The following is a 17,839-nucleotide window of genomic DNA, read 5'->3' as shown; positions in this document are numbered from 1 at the left end:
GCCCCCTGTTGGATTTCCGTGCGACTGCAGGCACGGGCGCCTCCATTGGAAAAGGATGGGTGGGTGGATGGGGGTTGGTGGTGTTGGGCACATGCACCCCGCCCTGCCCGCCACGCCTGCTGCAGTCTATTCCCATGCCACCCTGCCTGTCTCCTACGACTTATTGCCGGGAACCAGCCTTAGCAAACCCCAGACTTTACTTGGCAGCTGCAGGACCGATTCTGCGCTCCATTGAGATCCTGCGCGCCCGTTGATTAAGCACCCGAAAATGCAAAAGCTGTGATCGTGTTACCTCAGCCAAAGGGAAGGGGGGTGTTACGGAGATGGCTTTTCATCTTGGTTAGATGTTCTGGTAAAAAATATTGTGTTGCTCAAAGTTTGCCGGCCACTCTTCACACCTAAGCTCAGTCACCCAACACCATTTTGAAGAAGAAGAGAGAGTCCGAGGAAGAATGGAGCAGGAGCGGGAGTTTACCGGTTATCGCTTCTCGGCCTTTTGGCTAAGATCCAGTGTAGTTTCTGTTCTTATCAGTTTAATATCTGATACGTCCCCTATCTGGGGACCAAATATTAAATTGATTCTTGGAACAGGGAGATGGAACGAGAGCTTGCTCCGTCCACTCCGCGCATCGACCTGGTATCGCAGTGCTTCCAGGATCGGTGCAGCTCCCCTCGGGGAGATTCGAAAAACAAAAAACAGATTTTGTTTCTTTTTTGGACCATATGTTATTACTGTAGTCAATATTGTTATAAAAGAAGGAAAACTTTTTACAGCTGCTTGACCATGCTCTCCTTTCCTTCGTAGGTTGTTGCTCGCTCCGCGTTGTTCCTCGCCCGGCCGTTGTGCCATGTTGCCAACGCCGCTGACGCCACTTTCACTCCTGCCCAGCAAGGTAAGCAGCCACCATTGTGTTTTTCTTCCCGTATCTGTCCATGGGGACTTGGCCTATATTTCAGGGTGAGGCCTCACCACGTTTCCCGCTCGACAGCTAAGCTGGAGGTTGCCCCCTGTTGGATTTCCGTGCGACTGCAGGCACGGGCGCCTCCATTGGAAAAGGATGGGTGGGTGGATGGGGGTTGGTGGTGTTGGGCACATGCACCCCGCCCTGCCCGCCACGCCTGCTGCAGTCTATTCCCATGCCACCCTGCCTGTCTCCTACGACTTATTGCCGGGAACCAGCCTTAGCAAACCCCAGACTTTACTTGGCAGCTGCAGGACCGATTCTGCGCTCCATTGAGATCCTGCGCGCCCGTTGATTAAGCACCCGAAAATGCAAAAGCTGTGATCGTGTTACCTCAGCCAAAGGGAAGGGGGGTGTTACGGAGATGGCTTTTCATCTTGGTTAGATGTTCTGGTAAAAAATATTGTGTTGCTCAAAGTTTGCCGGCCACTCTTCACACCGAAGCTCAGTCACCCAACACCATTTTGAAGAAGAAGAGAGAGTCCGAGGAAGAATGGAGCAGGAGCGGGAGTTTACCGGTTATCGCTTCTTGGCCTTTTGGCTAAGATCCAGTGTAGTTTCTGTTCTTATCAGTTTAATATCTGATACGTCCCCTATCTGGGGACCAAATATTAAATTGATTTTTGGAACAGGGAGATGGAACGAGAGCTTGCTCCGTCCACTCCGCGCATCGACCTGGTACAGCAGTGCTTCCAGGATCGGTGCAGCTCCCTTCGGGGAGATTCGAAAAACAAAAAACAGATTTTGTTTCTTTTTTGGACCATATGTTATTACTGTAGTCAATATTGTTATAAAAGAAGGAAAACTTTTTACAGCTGCTTGACCATGCTCTCCTTTCCTTCGTAGGTTGTTGCTCGCTCCGCGTTGTTCCTCGCCCGGCCGTTGTGCCATGTTGCCAACGCCGCTGACGCCACTTTCACTCCTGCTCAGCAAGGTAAGCAGCCACCATTGTGTTTTTCTTCCCGTATCTGTCCATGGGGACTTGGCCTATATTTCAGGGTGAGGCCTCACCACGTTTCCCGCTCGACAGCTAAGCTGGAGGTTGCCCCCTGTTGGATTTCCGTGCGACTGCAGGCACGGGCGCCTCCATTGGAAAAGGATGGGTGGGTGGATGGGGGTTGGTGGTGTTGGGCACATGCACCCCGCCCTGCCCGCCACGCCTGCTGCAGTCTATTCCCATGCCACCCTGCCTGTCTCTTACGACTTATTGCCGGGAACCAGCCTTAGCAAACCCCAGACTTTACTTGGCAGCTGCAGGACCGATTCTGCGCTCCATTGAGATCCTGCGCGCCCGTTGATTAAGCACCCGAAAATGCAAAAGCTGTGATCGTGTTACCTCAGCCAAAGGGAAGGGGGGTGTTACGGAGATGGCTTTTCATCTTGGTTAGATGTTCTGGTAAAAAATATTGTGTTGCTCAAAGTTTGCCGGCCACTCTTCACACCTAAGCTCAGTCACCCAACACCATTTTGAAGAAGAAGAGAGAGTCCGAGGAAGAATGGAGCAGGAGCGGGAGTTTACCGGTTATCGCTTCTCGGCCTTTTGGCTAAGATCCAGTGTAGTTTCTGTTCTTATCAGTTTAATATCTGATACGTCCCCTATCTGGGGACCAAATATTAAATTGATTCTTGGAACAGGGAGATGGAACGAGAGCTTGCTCCGTCCACTCCGCGCATCGACCTGGTATCGCAGTGCTTCCAGGATCGGTGCAGCTCCCCTCGGGGAGATTCGAAAAACAAAAAACAGATTTTGTTTCTTTTTTGGACCATATGTTATTACTGTAGTCAATATTGTTATAAAAGAAGGAAAACTTTTTACAGCTGCTTGACCATGCTCTCCTTTCCTTCGTAGGTTGTTGCTCGCTCCGCGTTGTTCCTCGCCCGGCCGTTGTGCCATGTTGCCAACGCCGCTGACGCCACTTTCACTCCTGCCCAGCAAGGTAAGCAGCCACCATTGTGTTTTTCTTCCCGTATCTGTCCATGGGGACTTGGCCTATATTTCAGGGTGAGGCCTCACCACGTTTCCCGCTCGACAGCTAAGCTGGAGGTTGCCCCCTGTTGGATTTCCGTGCGACTGCAGGCACGGGCGCCTCCATTGGAAAAGGATGGGTGGGTGGATGGGGGTTGGTGGTGTTGGGCACATGCACCCCGCCCTGCCCGCCACGCCTGCTGCAGTCTATTCCCATGCCACCCTGCCTGTCTCCTACGACTTATTGCCGGGAACCAGCCTTAGCAAACCCCAGACTTTACTTGGCAGCTGCAGGACCGATTCTGCGCTCCATTGAGATCCTGCGCGCCCGTTGATTAAGCACCCGAAAATGCAAAAGCTGTGATCGTGTTACCTCAGCCAAAGGGAAGGGGGGTGTTACGGAGATGGCTTTTCATCTTGGTTAGATGTTCTGGTAAAAAATATTGTGTTGCTCAAAGTTTGCCGGCCACTCTTCACACCGAAGCTCAGTCACCCAACACCATTTTGAAGAAGAAGAGAGAGTCCGAGGAAGAATGGAGCAGGAGCGGGAGTTTACCGGTTATCGCTTCTTGGCCTTTTGGCTAAGATCCAGTGTAGTTTCTGTTCTTATCAGTTTAATATCTGATACGTCCCCTATCTGGGGACCAAATATTAAATTGATTTTTGGAACAGGGAGATGGAACGAGAGCTTGCTCCGTCCACTCCGCGCATCGACCTGGTACAGCAGTGCTTCCAGGATCGGTGCAGCTCCCTTCGGGGAGATTCGAAAAACAAAAAACAGATTTTGTTTCTTTTTTGGACCATATGTTATTACTGTAGTCAATATTGTTATAAAAGAAGGAAAACTTTTTACAGCTGCTTGACCATGCTCTCCTTTCCTTCGTAGGTTGTTGCTCGCTCCGCGTTGTTCCTCGCCCGGCCGTTGTGCCATGTTGCCAACGCCGCTGACGCCACTTTCACTCCTGCTCAGCAAGGTAAGCAGCCACCATTGTGTTTTTCTTCCCGTATCTGTCCATGGGGACTTGGCCTATATTTCAGGGTGAGGCCTCACCACGTTTCCCGCTCGACAGCTAAGCTGGAGGTTGACCCCTGTTGGATTTCCGTGCGACTGCAGGCACGGGCGCCTCCATTGGAAAAGGATGGGTGGGTGGATGGGGGTTGGTGGTGTTGGGCACATGCACCCCGCCCTGCCCGCCACGCCTGCTGCAGTCTATTCCCATGCCACCCTGCCTGTCTCTTACGACTTATTGCCGGGAACCAGCCTTAGCAAACCCCAGACTTTACTTGGCAGCTGCAGGACCGATTCTGCGCTCCATTGAGATCCTGCGCGCCCGTTGATTAAGCACCCGAAAATGCAAAAGCTGTGATCGTGTTACCTCAGCCAAAGGGAAGGGGGGTGTTACGGAGATGGCTTTTCATCTTGGTTAGATGTTCTGGTAAAAAATATTGTGTTGCTCAAAGTTTGCCGGCCACTCTTCACACCTAAGCTCAGTCACCCAACACCATTTTGAAGAAGAAGAGAGAGTCCGAGGAAGAATGGAGCAGGAGCGGGAGTTTACCGGTTATCGCTTCTCGGCCTTTTGGCTAAGATCCAGTGTAGTTTCTGTTCTTATCAGTTTAATATCTGATACGTCCCCTATCTGGGGACCAAATATTAAATTGATTCTTGGAACAGGGAGATGGAACGAGAGCTTGCTCCGTCCACTCCGCGCATCGACCTGGTATCGCAGTGCTTCCAGGATCGGTGCAGCTCCCCTCGGGGAGATTCGAAAAACAAAAAACAGATTTTGTTTCTTTTTTGGACCATATGTTATTACTGTAGTCAATATTGTTATAAAAGAAGGAAAACTTTTTACAGCTGCTTGACCATGCTCTCCTTTCCTTCGTAGGTTGTTGCTCGCTCCGCGTTGTTCCTCGCCCGGCCGTTGTGCCATGTTGCCAACGCCGCTGACGCCACTTTCACTCCTGCCCAGCAAGGTAAGCAGCCACCATTGTGTTTTTCTTCCCGTATCTGTCCATGGGGACTTGGCCTATATTTCAGGGTGAGGCCTCACCACGTTTCCCGCTCGACAGCTAAGCTGGAGGTTGCCCCCTGTTGGATTTCCGTGCGACTGCAGGCACGGGCGCCTCCATTGGAAAAGGATGGGTGGGTGGATGGGGGTTGGTGGTGTTGGGCACATGCACCCCGCCCTGCCCGCCACGCCTGCTGCAGTCTATTCCCATGCCACCCTGCCTGTCTCCTACGACTTATTGCCGGGAACCAGCCTTAGCAAACCCCAGACTTTACTTGGCAGCTGCAGGACCGATTCTGCGCTCCATTGAGATCCTGCGCGCCCGTTGATTAAGCACCCGAAAATGCAAAAGTTGTGATCGTGTTACCTCAGCCAAAGGGAAGGGGGGTGTTACGGAGATGGCTTTTCATCTTGGTTAGATGTTCTGGTAAAAAATATTGTGTTGCTCAAAGTTTGCCGGCCACTCTTCACACCTAAGCTCAGTCACCCAACACCATTTTGAAGAAGAAGAGAGAGTCCGAGGAAGAATGGAGCAGGAGCGGGAGTTTACCGGTTATCGCTTCTCGGCCTTTTGGCTAAGATCCAGTGTAGTTTCTGTTCTTATCAGTTTAATATCTGATACGTCCCCTATCTGGGGACCAAATATTAAATTGATTCTTGGAACAGGGAGATGGAACGAGAGCTTGCTCCGTCCACTCCGCGCATCGACCTGGTATCGCAGTGCTTCCAGGATCGGTGCAGCTCCCCTCGGGGAGATTCGAAAAACAAAAAACAGATTTTGTTTCTTTTTTGGGCCATATGTTATTACTGTAGTCAATATTGTTATAAAAGAAGGAAAACTTTTTACAGCTGCTTGACCATGCTCTCCTTTCCTTCGTAGGTTGTTGCTCGCTACGCGTTGTTCCTCGCCCGGCCGTTGTGCCATGTTGCCAACGCCGCTGACGCCACTTTCACTCCTGCTCAGCAAGGTAAGCAGCCACCATTGTGTTTTTCTTCCCGTATCTGTCCATGGGGACTTGGCCTATATTTCAGGGTGAGGCCTCACCACGTTTCCCGCTCGACAGCTAAGCTGGAGGTTGCCCCCTGTTGGATTTCCGTGCGACTGCAGGCACGGGCGCCTCCATTGGAAAAGAATGGGTGGGTGGATGGGGGTTGGTGGTGTTGGGCACATGCACCCCGCCCTGCCCGCCACGCCTGCTGCAGTCTATTCCCATGCCACCCTGCCTGTCTCTTACGACTTATTGCCGGGAACCAGCCTTAGCAAACCCCAGACTTTACTTGGCAGCTGCAGGACCGATTCTGCGCTCCATTGAGATCCTGCGCGCCCGTTGATTAAGCACCCGAAAATGCAAAAGCTGTGATCGTGTTACCTCAGCCAAAGGGAAGGGGGGTGTTACGGAGATGGCTTTTCATCTTGGTTAGATGTTCTGGTAAAAAATATTGTGTTGCTCAAAGTTTGCCGGCCACTCTTCACACCTAAGCTCAGTCACCCAACACCATTTTGAAGAAGAAGAGAGAGTCCGAGGAAGAATGGAGCAGGAGCGGGAGTTTACCGGTTATCGCTTCTTGGCCTTTTGGCTAAGATCCAGTGTAGTTTCTGTTCTTATCAGTTTAATATCTGATACGTCCCCTATCTGGGGACCAAATATTAAATTGATTCTTGGAACAGGGAGATGGAACGAGAGCTTGCTCCGTCCACTCCGCGCATCGACCTGGTATCGCAGTGCTTCCAGGATCGGTGCAGCTCCCCTCGGGGAGATTCGAAAAACAAAAAACAGATTTTGTTTCTTTTTTGGACCATATGTTATTACTGTAGTCAATATTGTTATAAAAGAAGGAAAACTTTTTACAGCTGCTTGACCATGCTCTCCTTTCCTTCGGAGGTTGTTGCTCGCTCCGCGTTGTTCCTCGCCCGGCCGTTGTGCCATGTTGCCAACGCCGCTGACGCCACTTTCACTCCTGCCCAGCAAGGTAAGCAGCCACCATTGTGTTTTTCTTCCCGTATCTGTCCATGGGGACTTGGCCTATATTGCAGGGTGAGGCCTCACCACGTTTCCCGCTCGACAGCTAAGCTGGAGGTTGCCCCCTGTTGGATATCCGTGCGACTGCAGGCACGGGCGCCTCCATTGGAAAAGGATGGGTGGGTGGATGGGGGTTGGTGGTGTTGGGCACATGCACCCCGCCCTGCCCGCCACGCCTGCTGCAGTCTATTCCCATGCCACCCTGCCTGTCTCCTACGACTTATTGCCGGGAACCAGCCTTAGCAAACCCCAGACTTTACTTGGCAGCTGCAGGACCGATTCTGCGCTCCATTGAGATCCTGCGCGCCCGTTGATTAAGCACCCGAAAATGCAAAAGCTGTGATCGTGTTACCTCAGCCAAAGGGAAGGGGGGTGTTACGGAGATGGCTTTTCATCTTGGTTAGATGTTCTGGTAAAAAATATTGTGTTGCTCAAAGTTTGCCGGCCACTCTTCACACCGAAGCTCAGTCACCCAACACCATTTTGAAGAAGAAGAGAGAGTCCGAGGAAGAATGAAGCAGGAGCGGGAGTTTACCGGTTATCGCTTCTTGGCCTTTTGGCTAAGATCCAGTGTAGTTTCTGTTCTTATCAGTTTAATATCTGATACGTCCCCTATCTGGGGACCAAATATTAAATTGATTTTTGGAACAGGGAGATGGAACGAGAGCTTGCTCCGTCCACTCCGCGCATCGACCTGGTACAGCAGTGCTTCCAGGATCGGTGCAGCTCCCTTCGGGGAGATTCGAAAAACAAAAAACAGATTTTGTTTCTTTTTTGGACCATATGTTATTACTGTAGTCAATATTGTTATAAAAGAAGGAAAACTTTTTACAGCTGCTTGACCATGCTCTCCTTTCCTTCGTAGGTTGTTGCTCGCTCCGCGTTGTTCCTCGCCCGGCCGTTGTGCCATGTTGCCAACGCCGCTGACGCCACTTTCACTCCTGCTCAGCAAGGTAAGCAGCCACCATTGTGTTTTTCTTCCCGTATCTGTCCATGGGGACTTGGCCTATATTTCAGGGTGAGGCCTCACCACGTTTCCCGCTCGACAGCTAAGCTGGAGGTTGCCCCCTGTTGGATTTCCGTGCGACTGCAGGCACGGGCGCCTCCATTGGAAAAGGATGGGTGGGTGGATGGGGGTTGGTGGTGTTGGGCACATGCACCCCGCCCTGCCCGCCACGCCTGCTGTAGTCTATTCCCATGACACCCTGCCTGTCTCCTACGACTTATTGCCGGGAACCAGCCTTAGCAAACCCCAGACTTTACTTGGCAGCTGCAGGACCGATTCTGCGCTCCATTGAGATCCTGCGCGCCCGTTGATTAAGCACCCGAAAATGCAAAAGCTGTGATCGTGTTACCTCAGCCAAAGGGAAGGGGGGTGTTACGGAGATGGCTTTTCATCTTGGTTAGATGTTCTGGTAAAAAATATTGTGTTGCTCAAAGTTTGCCGGCCACTCTTCACACCGAAGCTCAGTCACCCAACATCATTTTGAAGAAGAAGAGAGAGTCCGAGGAAGAATGGAGCAGGAGCGGGAGTTTACCGGTTATCGCTTCTTGGCCTTTTGGCTAAGATCCAGTGTAGTTTCTGTTCTTATCAGTTTAATATCTGATACGTCCCCTATCTGGGGACCAAATATTAAATTGATTTTTGGAACAGGGAGATGGAACGAGAGCTTGCTCCGTCCACTCCGCGCATCGACCTGGTACAGCAGTGCTTCCAGGATCGGTGCAGCTCCCTTCGGGGAGATTCGAAAAACAAAAAACAGATTTTGTTTCTTTTTTGGACCATATGTTATTACTGTAGTCAATATTGTTATAAAAGAAGGAAAACTTTTTACAGCTGCTTGACCATGCTCTCCTTTCCTTCGTAGGTTGTTGCTCGCTACGCGTTGTTCCTCGCCCGGCCGTTGTGCCATGTTGCCAACGCCGCTGACGCCACTTTCACTCCTGCTCAGCAAGGTAAGCAGCCACCATTGTGTTTTTCTTCCCGTATCTGTCCATGGGGACTTGGCCTATATTTCAGGGTGAGGCCTCACCACGTTTCCCGCTCGACAGCTAAGCTGGAGGTTGCCCCCTGTTGGATTTCCGTGCGACTGCAGGCACGGGCGCCTCCATTGGAAAAGGATGGGTGGGTGGATGGGGGTTGGTGGTGTTGGGCACATGCACCCCGCCCTGCCCGCCGCGCCTGCTGCAGTCTATTACCATGCCACCCTGCCTGTCTCCTACGACTTATTGCCGGGAACCAGCCTTAGCAAACCCCAGACTTTACTTGGCAGCTGCAGGACCGATTCTGCGCTCCATTGAGATCCTGCGCGCCCGTTGATTAAGCACCCGAAAATGCAAAAGCTGTGATCGTGTTACCTCAGCCAAAGGGAAGGGGGGTGTTACGGAGATGGCTTTTCATCTTGGTTAGATGTTCTGGTAAAAAATATTGTGTTGCTCAAAGTTTGCCGGCCACTCTTCACACCGAAGCTCAGTCACCCAACACCATTTTGAAGAAGAAGAGAGAGTCCGAGGAAGAATGGAGCAGGAGCGGGAGTTTACCGGTTATCGCTTCTTGGCCTTTTGGCTAAGATCCAGTGTAGTTTCTGTTCTTATCAGTTTAATATCTGATACGTCCCCTATCTGGGGACCAAATATTAAATTGATTTTTGGAACAGGGAGATGGAACGAGAGCTTGCTCCGTCCACTCCGCGCATCGACCTGGTACAGCAGTGCTTCCAGGATCGGTGCAGCTCCCTTCGGGGAGATTCGAAAAACAAAAAACAGATTTTGTTTCTTTTTTGGACCATATGTTATTACTGTAGTCAATATTGTTATAAAAGAAGGAAAACTTTTTACAGCTGCTTGACCATGCTCTCCTTTCCTTCGTAGGTTGTTGCTCGCTCCGCGTTGTTCCTCGCCCGGCCGTTGTGCCATGTTGCCAACGCCGCTGACGCCACTTTCACTCCTGCTCAGCAAGGTAAGCAGCCACCATTGTGTTTTTCTTCCCGTATCTGTCCATGGGGACTTGGCCTATATTTCAGGGTGAGGCCTCACCACGTTTCCCGCTCGACAGCTAAGCTGGAGGTTGCCCCCTGTTGGATTTCCGTGCGACTGCAGGCACGGGCGCCTCCATTGGAAAAGGATGGGTGGGTGGATGGGGGTTGGTGGTGTTGGGAACATGCACCCCGCCCTGCCCGCCACGCCTGCTGCAGTCTATTCCCATGCCACCCTGCCTGTCTCCTACGACTTATTGCCGGGAACCAGCCTTAGCAAACCCCAGACTTTACTTGGCAGCTGCAGGACCGATTCTGCGCTCCATTGAGATCCTGCGCGCCCGTTGATTAAGCACCCGAAAATGCAAAAGCTGTGATCGTGTTACCTCAGCCAAAGGGAAGGGGGGTGTTACGGAGATGGCTTTTCATCTTGGTTAGATGTTCTGGTAAAAAATATTGTGTTGCTCAAAGTTTGCCGGCCACTCTTCACACCGAAGCTCAGTCACCCAACACCATTTTGAAGAAGAAGAGAGAGTCCGAGGAAGAATGGAGCAGGAGCGGGAGTTTACCGGTTATCGCTTCTCGGCCTTTTGTCTAAGATCCAGTGTAGTTTCTGTTCTTATCAGTTTAATATCTGATACGTTCCCTATCTGGGGACCAAATATTAAATTGATTTTTGGAACAGGGAGATGGAACGAGAGCTTGCTCCGTCCACTCCGCGCATCGACCTGGTACAGCAGTGCTTCCAGGATCGGTGCAGCTCCCTTCGGGGAGATTCGAAAAACAAAAAACAGATTTTGTTTCTTTTTTGGACCATATGTTATTACTGTAGTCAATATTGTTATAAAAGAAGGAAAACTTTTTACAGCTGCTTGACCATGCTCTCCTTTCCTTCGTAGGTTGTTGCTCGCTCCGCGTTGTTCCTCGCCCGGCCGTTGTGCCATGTTGCCAACGCCGCTGACGCCACTTTCACTCCTGCTCAGCAAGGTAAGCAGCCACCATTGTGTTTTTCTTCCCGTATCTGTCCATGGGGACTTGGCCTATATTTCAGGGTGAGGCCTCACCACGTTTCCCGCTCGACAGCTAAGCTGGAGGTTGCCCCCTGTTGGATTTCCGTGCGACTGCAGGCACGGGCGCCTCCATTGGAAAAGGATGGGTGGGTGGATGGGGGTTGGTGGTGTTGGGCACATGCACCCCGCCCTGCCCGCCACGCCTGCTGCAGTCTATTCCCATGCCACCCTGCCTGTCTCTTACGACTTATTGCCGGGAACCAGCCTTAGCAAACCCCAGACTTTACTTGGCAGCTGCAGGACCGATTCTGCGCTCCATTGAGATCCTGCGCGCCCGTTGATTAAGCACCCGAAAATGCAAAAGCTGTGATCGTGTTACCTCAGCCAAAGGGAAGGGGGGTGTTACGGAGATGGCTTTTCATCTTGGTTAGATGTTCTGGTAAAAAATATTGTGTTGCTCAAAGTTTGCCGGCCACTCTTCACACCGAAGCTCAGTCACCCAACACCATTTTGAAGAAGAAGAGAGAGTCCGAGGAAGAATGGAGCAGGAGCGGGAGTTTACCGGTTATCGCTTCTCGGCCTTTTGGCTAAGATCCAGTGTAGTTTCTGTTCTTATCAGTTTAATATCTGATACGTCCCCTATCTGGGGACCAAATATTAAATTGATTTTTGGAACAGGGAGATGGAACGAGAGCTTGCTCCGTCCACTCCGCGCATCGACCTGGTATCGCAGTGCTTCCAGGATCGGTGCAGCTCCCCTCGGGGAGATTCGAAAAACAAAAAACAGATTTTGTTTCTTTTTTGGACCATATGTTATTACTGTAGTCAATATTGTTATAAAAGAAGGAAAACTTTTTACAGCTGCTTGACCATGCTCTCCATTCCTTCGGAGGTTGATGCTCGCTCCGTGTTGTTCGTCGCCCGGCCGTTCCCCCAATGTTGCCAACGCCGCTGACGCCACTTTCACACCTGCCCAGCAAGGTAAGCAGCCACCATTGTGTTTTTCTTCCCGTATCTGTCCATGGGGACTTGGCCTATATTTCAGGGTGAGGCCTGACCACGTTTCCCGCTCGACAGCTAAGCTGGAGGTTGCCCCCTGTTGGATTTCCGTGTGACTGCAGGCACGGGCGCCTCCATTGGAAAAGGATGGGTGGGTGGATGGGGGTTGGTGGTGTTGGGCACATGAACCCCGCCCTGCCCGCCACGCCTGCTGCAGTCTATTCCCATGCCACCCTGCCTGTCTCCTACGACTTATTGCAGGGAACCAGCCTTAGCAAACCCCAGACTTTACTTGGCAGCTGCAGGACCGATTCTGCGCTCCATTGAGATCCTGCGCGCCCGTTGATTAAGCACCCGAAAATGCAAAAGCTGTGATCGTGTTACCTCAGCCAAAGGGAAGGGGGGTGTTACGCAGATGGCTTTTCATCTTGGTTAGATGTTCTGGTAAAAAATATTGTGTTGCTCAAAGTTTGCCGGCCACTCTTCACACCTAAGCTCAGTCACCCAACACCATTTTGAAGAAGAAGAGAGAGTCCGAGGAAGACTGGAGCAGGAGCGGGAGTTTATCGGTTATCGCTTCTCGGCCTTTTGGCTAATATCCAGTGTCGTTTCTGTTCTTATCAGTTTAATATTTGATACGTCCCCTATCTGGGGACCAAATATTAAATTGATTTTTGGAACAGGGAGATGGAACGAGAGCTTGCTCCGTCCACTCCGCGCATCGACCTGGTATCGCAGTGCTTCCAGGATCGGTGCAGCTCCCCTCGGGGAGATTCGAAAAACAAAAAACAGATGTTGTTTCTTTTTTGGGCCATATGTTATTACTGTAGTCAATATTGTTATAAAAGAAGGAAAACTTTTTACAGCTGCTTGACCATGCTCTCCTTTCCTTCGTAGGTTGTTGCTCGCTCCGCGTTGTTCCTCGCCCGGCCTTTGTGCCATGTTGCCAACGCCGCTGACGCCACTTTCACTCCTGCTCAGCAAGGTAAGCAGCCACCATTGTGTTTTTCTTCCCGTATCTGTCCATGGGGACTTGGCCTATATTTCAGGGTGAGGCCTCACCACGTTTCCCGCTCGACAGCTAAGCTGGAGGTTGCCCCCTGTTGGATTTCCGTGCGACTGCAGGCACGGGCGCCTCCATTGGAAAAGGATGGGTGGGTGGATGGGGGTTGGTGGTGTTGGGCACATGCACCCCGCCCTGCCCGCCACGCCTGCTGCAGTCTATTCCCATGCCACCCTGCCTGTCTCCTACGACTTATTGCCGGGAACCAGCCTTAGCAAACCCCAGACTTTACTTGGCAGCTGCAGGACCGATTCTGCGCTCCATTGAGATCCTGCGCGCCCGTTGATTAAGCACCCGAAAATGCAAAAGCTGTGATCATGTTACCTCAGCCAAAGGGAAGGGGGGTGTTACGGAGATGGCTTTTCATCTTGGTTAGATGTTCTGGTAAAAAATATTGTGTTGCTCAAAGTTTGCCGGCCACTCTTCACACCTAAGCTCAGTCACCCAACACCATTTTGAAGAAGAAGAGAGAGTCCGAGGAAGAATGGAGCAGGAGCGGGAGTTTACCGGTTATCGCTTCTCGGCCTTTTTGCTAAGATCCAGTGTAGTTTCTGTTCTTATCAGTTTAATATCTGATACGTCCCCTATTTGGGGACCAAATATTAAATTGATTTTTGGAACAGGGAGATGGAACGAGAGCTTGCTCCGTCCACTCCGCGCATCGACCTGGTATCGCAGTGCTTCCAGGATCGGTGCAGCTCCCCTCGGGGAGATTCGAAAAACAAAAAACAGATTTTGTTTCTTTTTTGGGCCATATGTTATTACTGTAGTCAATATTGTTATAAAAGAAGGAAAACTTTTTACAGCTGCTTGACCATGCTCTCCTTTCCTTCGTAGGTTGTTGCTCGCTCCGCGTTGTTCCTCGCCCGGCCGTTGTGCCATGTTGCCAACGCCGCTGACGCCACTTTCACTCCTGCTCAGCAAGGTAAGCAGCCACCATTGTGTTTTTCTTCCCGTATCTGTCCATGGGGACTTGGCCTATATTTCAGGGTGAGGCCTCACCACGTTTCCCGCTCGACAGCTAAGCTGGAGGTTGCCCCCTGTTGGATTTCCGTGCGACTGCAGGCACGGGCGCCTCCATTGGAAAAGGATGGGTGGGTGGGTGGAAGGGGGTTGGTGGTGTTGGGCACATGCACCCCGCCCTGCCCGCCACGCCTGCTGCAGTCTATTCCCATGCCACCCTGCCTGTCTCTTACGACTTATTGCCGGGAACCAGCCTTAGCAAACCCCAGACTTTACTTGGCAGCTGCAGGACCGATTCTGCGCTCCATTGAGATCCTGCGCGCCCGTTGATTAAGCACCCGAAAATGCAAAAGCTGTGATCGTGTTACCTCAGCCAAAGGGAAGGGGGGTGTTACGGAGATGGCTTTTCATCTTGGTTAGATGTTCTGGTAAAAAATATTGTGTTGCTCAAAGTTTGCCGGCCACTCTTCACACCTAAGCTCAGTCACCCAACACCATTTTGAAGAAGAAGAGAGAGTCCGAGGAAGAATGGAGCAGGAGCGGGAGTTTACCGGTTATCGCTTCTCGGCCTTTTGGCTAAGATCCAGTGTAGTTTCTGTTCTTATCAGTTTAATATTTGATACGTCCCCTATCTGGGGACCAAATATTAAATTGATTTTTGGAACAGGGAGATGGAACGAGAGCTTGCTCCGTCCACTCCGCGCATCGACCTGGTATCGCAGTGCTTCCAGGATCGGTGCAGCTCCCCTCGGGGAGATTCGAAAAACAAAAAACAGATTTTGTTTCTTTTTTGGACCATATGTTATTACTGTAGTCAATATTGTTATAAAAGAAGGAAAACTTTTTACAGCTGCTTGACCATGCTCTCCATTCCTTCGGAGGTTGATGCTCGCTCCGCGTTGTTCCTCGCCCGGCCGTTTCCCCAATGTTGCCAACGCCGCTGACGCCACTTTCACACCTGCCCAGCAAGGTAAGCAGCCACCATTGTGTTTTTCTTCCCGTATCTGTCCATGGGGACTTGGCCTATATTTCAGGGTGAGGCCTCACCACGTTTCCCGCTCGACAGCTAAGCTGGAGGTTGCCCCCTGTTGGATTTCCGTGTGACTGCAGGCACGGGCGCCTCCATTGGAAAAGGATGGGTGGGTGGATGGGGGTTGGTGGTGTTGGGCACATGCACCCCGCCCTGCCCGCCACGCCTGCTGCAGTCTATTCCCATGCCACCCTGCCTGTCTCCTACGACTTATTGCCGGGAACCAGCCTTAGCAAACCCCAGACTTTACTTGGCAGCTGCAGGACCGATTCTGCGCTCCATTGAGATCCTGCGCGCCCGTTGATTAAGCACCCGAAAATGCAAAAGCTGTGATCGTGTTACCTCAGCCAAAGGGAAGGGGGGTGTTACGCAGATGGCTTTTCATCTTGGTTAGATGTTCTGGTAAAAAATATTGTGTTGCTCAAAGTTTGCCGGCCACTCTTCACACCTAAGCTCAGTCACCCAACACCATTTTGAAGAAGAAGAGAGAGTCCGAGGAAGACTGGAGCAGGAGCGGGAGTTTACCGGTTATCGCTTCTCGGCCTTTTGGCTAAGATCCAGTGTAGTTTCTGTTCTTATCAGTTTAATATTTGATACGTCCCCTATCTGGGGACCAAATATTAAATTGATTTTTGGAACAGGGAGATGGAACGAGAGCTTGCTCCGTCCACTCCGCGCATCGACCTGGTATCGCAGTGCTTCCAGGATCGGTGCAGCTCCCCTCGGGGAGATTCGAAAAACAAAAAACAGATTTTGTTTCTTTTTTGGGCCATATGTTATTACTGTAGTCAATATTGTTATAAAAGAAGGAAAACTTTTTACAGCTGCTTGACCATGCTCTCCTTTCCTTCGTAGGTTGTTGCTCGCTCCGCGTTGTTCCTCGCCCGGCCGTTGTGCCATGTTGCCAACGCCGCTGACGCCACTTTCACTCCTGCTCAGCAAGGTAAGCAGCCACCATTGTGTTTTTCTTCCCGTATCTGTCCATGGGGACTTGGCCTATATTTCAGGGTGAGGCCTCACCACGTTTCCCGCTCGACAGCTAAGCTGGAGGTTGCCCCCTGTTGGATTTCCGTGTGACTGCAGGCACGGGCGCCTCCATTGGAAAAGGATGGGTGGGTGGATGGGGGTTGGTGGTGTTGGGCACATGCACCCCGCCCTGCCCGCCACGCCTGCTGCAGTCTATTCCCATGCCACCCTGCCTGTCTCCTACGACTTATTGCCGGGAACCAGCCTTAGCAAACCCCAGACTTTACTTGGCAGCTGCAGGACCGATTCTGCGCTCCATTGAGATCCTGCGCGCCCGTTGATTAAGCACCCGAAAATGCAAAAGCTGTGATCGTGTTACCTCAGCCAAAGGGAAGGGGGGTGTTACGCAGATGGCTTTTCATCTTGGTTAGATGTTCTGGTAAAAAATATTGTGTTGCTCAAAGTTTGCCGGCCACTCTTCACACCTAAGCTCAGTCACCCAACACCATTTTGAAGAAGAAGAGAGAGTCCGAGGAAGACTGGAGCAGGAGCGGGAGTTTACCGGTTATCGCTTCTCGGCCTTTTGGCTAAGATCCAGTGTAGTTTCTGTTCTTATCAGTTTAATATTTGATACGTCCCCTATCTGGGGACCAAATATTAAATTGATTTTTGGAACAGGGAGATGGAACGAGAGCTTGCTCCGTCCACTCCGCGCATCGACCTGGTATCGCAGTGCTTCCAGGATCGGTGCAGCTCCCCTCGGGGAGATTCGAAAAACAAAAAACAGATTTTGTTTCTTTTTTGGGCCATATGTTATTACTGTAGTCAATATTGTTATAAAAGAAGGAAAACATTTTACAGCTGCTTGACCATGCTCTCCTTTCCTTCGTAGGTTGTTGCTCGCTCCGCGTTGTTCCTCGCCCGGCCGTTGTGCCATGTTGCCAACGCCGCTGACGCCACTTTCACACCTGCCCAGCAAGGTAAGCAGCCACCATTGTGTTTTTCTTCCCGTATCTGTCCATGGGGACTTGGCCTATATTTCAGGGTGAGGCCTCACCACGTTTCCCGCTCGACAGCTAAGCTGGAGGTTGCCCCCTGTTGGATTTCCGTGTGACTGCAGGCACGGGCGCCTCCATTGGAAAAGGATGGGTGGGTGGATGGGGGTTGGTGGTGTTGGGCACATGCACCCCGCCCTGCCCGCCACGCCTGCTGCAGTCTATTCCCATGCCACCCTGCCTGTCTCCTACGACTTATTGCCGGGAACCAGCCTTAGCAAACCCCAGACTTTACTTGGCAGCTGCAGGACCGATTCTGCGCTCCATTGAGATCCTGCGCGCCCGTTGATTAAGCACCCGAAAATGCAAAAGCTGTGATCGTGTTACCTCAGCCAAAGGGAAGGGGGGTGTTACGCAGATGGCTTTTCATCTTGGTTAGATGTTCTGGTAAAAAATATTGTGTTGCTCAAAGTTTGCCGGCCACTCTTCACACCTAAGCTCAGTCACCCAACACCATTTTGAAGAAGAAGAGAGAGTCCGAGGAAGACTGGAGCAGGAGCGGGAGTTTACCGGTTATCGCTTCTCGGCCTTTTGGCTAAGATCCAGTGTAGTTTCTGTTCTTATCAGTTTAATATTTGATACGTCCCCTATCTGGGGACCAAATATTAAATTGATTTTTGGAACAGGGAGATGGAACGAGAGCTTGCTCCGTCCACTCCGCGCATCGACCTGGTATCGCAGTGCTTCCAGGATCGGTGCAGCTCCCCTCGGGGAGATTCGAAAAACAAAAAACAGATTTTGTTTCTTTTTTGGGCCATATGTTATTACTGTAGTCAATATTGTTATAAAAGAAGGAAAACTTTTTACAGCTGCTTGA

The 17,839-nt window shown here is 51.2% G+C and overlaps 18 non-coding genes across 18 annotated transcripts; all 18 read left to right on the top strand.

Annotated features, from left to right (window-relative positions):
• The first annotated feature begins 480 nt into the window (after positions 1 to 480).
• On the top strand, positions 481 to 671 carry LOC137328138 (U2 spliceosomal RNA). The gene has a single exon (XR_010964626.1). It is a non-coding gene; the product is annotated as a U2 spliceosomal RNA (small nuclear RNA).
• Positions 672 to 1,483: 812 nt separating this feature from the next.
• On the top strand, positions 1,484 to 1,674 carry LOC137330888 (U2 spliceosomal RNA). Its single transcript, XR_010965308.1, has one exon. It is a non-coding gene; the product is annotated as a U2 spliceosomal RNA (small nuclear RNA).
• An 812-nt stretch (positions 1,675 to 2,486) lies between these two features.
• On the top strand, positions 2,487 to 2,677 carry LOC137328137 (U2 spliceosomal RNA). Its single transcript, XR_010964625.1, has one exon. It is a non-coding gene; the product is annotated as a U2 spliceosomal RNA (small nuclear RNA).
• Positions 2,678 to 3,489: 812 nt separating this feature from the next.
• On the top strand, positions 3,490 to 3,680 carry LOC137330887 (U2 spliceosomal RNA). Its single transcript, XR_010965307.1, has one exon. It is a non-coding gene; the product is annotated as a U2 spliceosomal RNA (small nuclear RNA).
• An 812-nt stretch (positions 3,681 to 4,492) lies between these two features.
• Positions 4,493 to 4,683, top strand: LOC137328136 (U2 spliceosomal RNA). Its single transcript, XR_010964624.1, has one exon. It is a non-coding gene; the product is annotated as a U2 spliceosomal RNA (small nuclear RNA).
• An 812-nt stretch (positions 4,684 to 5,495) lies between these two features.
• On the top strand, positions 5,496 to 5,686 carry LOC137328135 (U2 spliceosomal RNA). Its single transcript, XR_010964623.1, has one exon. It is a non-coding gene; the product is annotated as a U2 spliceosomal RNA (small nuclear RNA).
• Positions 5,687 to 6,498: 812 nt separating this feature from the next.
• LOC137328154 (U2 spliceosomal RNA) lies at positions 6,499 to 6,689 on the top strand. The gene has a single exon (XR_010964641.1). It is a non-coding gene; the product is annotated as a U2 spliceosomal RNA (small nuclear RNA).
• Positions 6,690 to 7,501: 812 nt separating this feature from the next.
• LOC137330886 (U2 spliceosomal RNA) lies at positions 7,502 to 7,692 on the top strand. The gene has a single exon (XR_010965306.1). It is a non-coding gene; the product is annotated as a U2 spliceosomal RNA (small nuclear RNA).
• Positions 7,693 to 8,504: 812 nt separating this feature from the next.
• LOC137330885 (U2 spliceosomal RNA) lies at positions 8,505 to 8,695 on the top strand. Its single transcript, XR_010965305.1, has one exon. It is a non-coding gene; the product is annotated as a U2 spliceosomal RNA (small nuclear RNA).
• An 812-nt stretch (positions 8,696 to 9,507) lies between these two features.
• Positions 9,508 to 9,698, top strand: LOC137330884 (U2 spliceosomal RNA). The gene has a single exon (XR_010965304.1). It is a non-coding gene; the product is annotated as a U2 spliceosomal RNA (small nuclear RNA).
• An 812-nt stretch (positions 9,699 to 10,510) lies between these two features.
• LOC137328228 (U2 spliceosomal RNA) lies at positions 10,511 to 10,701 on the top strand. Its single transcript, XR_010964711.1, has one exon. It is a non-coding gene; the product is annotated as a U2 spliceosomal RNA (small nuclear RNA).
• Positions 10,702 to 11,513: 812 nt separating this feature from the next.
• Positions 11,514 to 11,704, top strand: LOC137330753 (U2 spliceosomal RNA). The gene has a single exon (XR_010965177.1). It is a non-coding gene; the product is annotated as a U2 spliceosomal RNA (small nuclear RNA).
• An 813-nt stretch (positions 11,705 to 12,517) lies between these two features.
• Positions 12,518 to 12,708, top strand: LOC137328277 (U2 spliceosomal RNA). Its single transcript, XR_010964759.1, has one exon. It is a non-coding gene; the product is annotated as a U2 spliceosomal RNA (small nuclear RNA).
• An 812-nt stretch (positions 12,709 to 13,520) lies between these two features.
• On the top strand, positions 13,521 to 13,711 carry LOC137328187 (U2 spliceosomal RNA). The gene has a single exon (XR_010964674.1). It is a non-coding gene; the product is annotated as a U2 spliceosomal RNA (small nuclear RNA).
• Positions 13,712 to 14,527: 816 nt separating this feature from the next.
• LOC137328176 (U2 spliceosomal RNA) lies at positions 14,528 to 14,718 on the top strand. Its single transcript, XR_010964664.1, has one exon. It is a non-coding gene; the product is annotated as a U2 spliceosomal RNA (small nuclear RNA).
• An 813-nt stretch (positions 14,719 to 15,531) lies between these two features.
• Positions 15,532 to 15,722, top strand: LOC137328175 (U2 spliceosomal RNA). The gene has a single exon (XR_010964663.1). It is a non-coding gene; the product is annotated as a U2 spliceosomal RNA (small nuclear RNA).
• Positions 15,723 to 16,534: 812 nt separating this feature from the next.
• LOC137328173 (U2 spliceosomal RNA) lies at positions 16,535 to 16,725 on the top strand. Its single transcript, XR_010964661.1, has one exon. It is a non-coding gene; the product is annotated as a U2 spliceosomal RNA (small nuclear RNA).
• An 812-nt stretch (positions 16,726 to 17,537) lies between these two features.
• LOC137328172 (U2 spliceosomal RNA) lies at positions 17,538 to 17,728 on the top strand. Its single transcript, XR_010964660.1, has one exon. It is a non-coding gene; the product is annotated as a U2 spliceosomal RNA (small nuclear RNA).
• Positions 17,729 to 17,839: the final 111 nt, after the last annotated feature.

Source organism: Heptranchias perlo, chromosome 12 (assembly GCF_035084215.1).
Source record: "Heptranchias perlo isolate sHepPer1 chromosome 12, sHepPer1.hap1, whole genome shotgun sequence".
Lineage (NCBI taxonomy): Eukaryota > Metazoa > Chordata > Chondrichthyes > Hexanchiformes > Hexanchidae > Heptranchias > Heptranchias perlo.
This window is presented reverse-complemented; position numbering and strand designations above follow the sequence as displayed.